This window comes from Panicum hallii, chromosome 7 (assembly GCF_002211085.1).
Source record: "Panicum hallii strain FIL2 chromosome 7, PHallii_v3.1, whole genome shotgun sequence".
In the NCBI taxonomy this organism is placed as follows: domain Eukaryota; kingdom Viridiplantae; phylum Streptophyta; class Magnoliopsida; order Poales; family Poaceae; genus Panicum; species Panicum hallii.
This window is the reverse complement of record NC_038048.1, coordinates 5,578,460-5,581,789: the sequence shown is the minus strand read 5'-3', so window position 1 is coordinate 5,581,789 and position 3,330 is coordinate 5,578,460.

Here is a 3,330-nt window from a genome sequence, read left to right as displayed (position 1 = left end):
CCCCCAATTCAAATCAGCTAACTTGGAAAATCCATAGGAATTTGTAGAAAAATCCAAAAATTGCCAAACCAATTTTTCTGTACTCCAGAAGTTTAGCTCTATAACTTTGGTTATTAGAGTCTAGTTTGAAACCAAACGCTTTTTGAGTTATTTTAAAGTTTAGCAAAAGGGCATCTTGAGTATAACTTTTGCATGCTAGTTCTATTGCTTGTAATTTTTGGTATGTAACCTATTTAGGGTATGAGTGAGCTTGTGTACAAATTTAACTTGTAGTACTAAACTCTAGCCTGAAATAAATTAAACTTTTGCAAATCAAGCTTGAATAGGTTAAAATTTATTCAAGCATGTTACTAAGGTTTTCATGCTTAGATCTTTTTACCATGTGATGTTCTATAATTGAATAGTTCATAGTAAATCTTTCAAGAATTTATGGCACTGTTTTGCCTAAGGTTTGAATTTAAACTTGAAATTTGAACTTAATTCAAATGCTTTAGTTTCTGTTTTCAGAAAATTATGAAAAATTCATAGTAAACTTATATACTAGAAGTAAACATACCCAAAAAAATGCAAGGCCAAAGCCTTTGTAGATTTCAAAATAAAATCAAACTTGTTAACCTAATTCAATTAATTTAATTGATTATGATAATTGAATACCAATAGTGAGATTGAATTCAAATTTCTTGTTTTATGATGCTGTGTTTATCAATTTGTTGGATTGCAACTTTATCGTGAAGTGAAATTCTTAGCTCAAGAACCACCTAATTCAAATCCTTGCATATCATGTAGAGTCAGCGACACTTGATGACGGAATCTACAAACTAGTCCCGGAACCCGAGCAAGGGATTTCTGAAGACCAAGTAAACATCGCCGAGGATATAACTAAAGCCCCGAACCAAGGTTCGGAAGTTCTTGACATCCTTGACCCCAACCCCGCTCAAGAAGGCAAGCCCCGATGCATAACCCAGTATTTTAAATTACTACACTTATACAGTTTTATACTTATATATCTATATCGTGCATTAAGTCTAGGAGTTGAAATAGAGCCCTAGATGCATGAATCCTATGAACCTATGTATTGTGCTTGAGTCCTTATCGAATAAATGCTCTGCTATTAGGACCGGCAGAAGTCGAGTGATTTCCTGTCACTCGCGCGATATAGGAGTTGAATGTTTACTATTCTACAATCACTATAAGGATGATGGACGGGGTCGTATGCAGTAACATGACTTAAAAGGTTACCCCGCCTGTGTTGATAAAAGTTGATAAGGTCGCAGTGTGTGGTAGCTGTGGTTAAGCATTTGAAAGTACTAGCCACGTGCCGCGAAATATAGAAAGCGGTAAGCCTAGTAACCAATCGGCCCGAGGAGTGGACATACCTCCCACCACTCGTAATTTGGTTTTTCGCACATGCACTAACGTGCGGGAATACGTTCCGCACAGCGGACAGGAGTACAGTCATGTAGTCGTGCTACAGACATACGTCCTACACATTGGATGTGCATATGGTCCTACAGTCACTTGTGGTGGCCCTGATCCACGAGTCGGAATGAAAGGCAAACGGTTGCTTCGGAACGATCATTGGATGTTTCCAGCATGTGAGTTAGGTTTACCCTTGCAAGGTTATAAACTCGATTGAGAGTCGTCCGTTTCTAGTGGAGATTGAGGCTGCTTATTCCTTCTGCCATATAGAGTAAGAACAGTAACTATTGTTGGAATAATCTTAATGGATGCTAATCTCTACCTTGCTTGTCTAGTATAGTTACTTACCTAGAATGGTTAATGAAACCAGAATTTGAAAGTTAAAAACATGAAAGTTAGATGATACTCTTTGTTGCTTTTCAGCAAAAAGAAAACCAGAGCCTCTCAATCCTTCATGGTTTTGTTATGGGCTAAGTATACCCAATCTCGGTTAAGTCTTGCTGAGTATTAGCATACTCAGTCTTGCTGGTCTGTTTTTCAGGTATGGCCTATGAAAACCCAACTGATAGTCCAGCCTGGCCCTTCTCTGTTCTGTTTGGCTGGTCCGTGGAGTGCGATCCGTCCCCGGCTGGCAATGACCCTCCGGAATGACTCCATGTTCTGGGCTGAGCGTGGTGTCAACTTTCTCGACGTGTGTAGTCGCGTGTGAAATTCTTCCGCTGTGACTCTGAACAAGCTGTTTAGCTTGTTGTTTTAAACAATGTCTGTATAAGTTTACTTAAATTTGAAACAGATTGTAATAATGTTTAATATTTCTGTTAACTAAAAGTTGATGAGCTGTGGTGTGATTGTAAACTCACCTTCGTGCGAGGTAAACCTACTTCGATCCTGTTGAACCGTGGTTGTATCGGGCGGAGACCCGACAGATCAATGGGTTGTTCCGTTTGAAGTGCGTTAAGTTAGTATCGGCTGTATAGCGATGACTAGCGCACTTGAGCTGGAATAATTCAGGCAGTTCTGCCACAGAACGGCCCTCTCAGGAGCCTTCCCCGGGCGTCGAACAATCGACTCAGAACTGGTACGGACAAGGGGAATCCGTCTATTTAATTAAAACAAAGCATTTCAGAACTGACGCAATGTGATTTCTACCCAATGCTCTGAATGTCAAAGTGAAGAAATTCAACCAAGCGCGGGTAAACGGCGGGAGTAACTATGACTCCCTTAAGGTAGCCAAATGCCTCGTCATCTAATTAGTGATGCGCATGAATGGATTAACGAGATTCCCACTGTCCCTGTCTACTTTCCAGCGAAACCACAACCAAGGGAACGGGCTTGGCGGAATCAGCGGGGAAAGAAGACCCTATTGAGCTTGACTCTAGTCCGAATTTGTGAAATAACTTGAGAGGTGTAGGATAAGTGGGAGCCTTCGGACGCAAGTGAAATACCACTACTTTTAACGTTATTTTACTTATTCCGTGGGTCGGAAGCGGGGCATCGCCCCTCCTTTTGGCTCCAAGGCCTGGCTCTGCTGGGCCAATCCGGGCGGAAGACATTGTCAGGTGGGGAGTTTAGCTGGGGCGGCACATCTGTTAAAAGATAACACGGGTGTCCTAAGATGAGCTCAATGAGAACAGAAATCTCGTGTGGAACAAAAGGGTAAAAGCTCGTTTGATTTTGATTTCCAGTACGAATACGAACCGTGAAAGCGTGGCCTATCGATCCTTTAGATCTTTGGAGTTTGACGCTAGAGGTGTCAGAAAAGTTTCCACAGGGTAACTGGCTTGTGGCACCCAAGCGTTCATAGCGACGTTGCTTTTTGAACCCTCGATGTCGGCTCTTCCTATCGTTGTGAAGCTGAATTCACCAAGTGTTGGATTGTGTCGTTGTTTTTACCGTCGGCCTTCCTAGGGA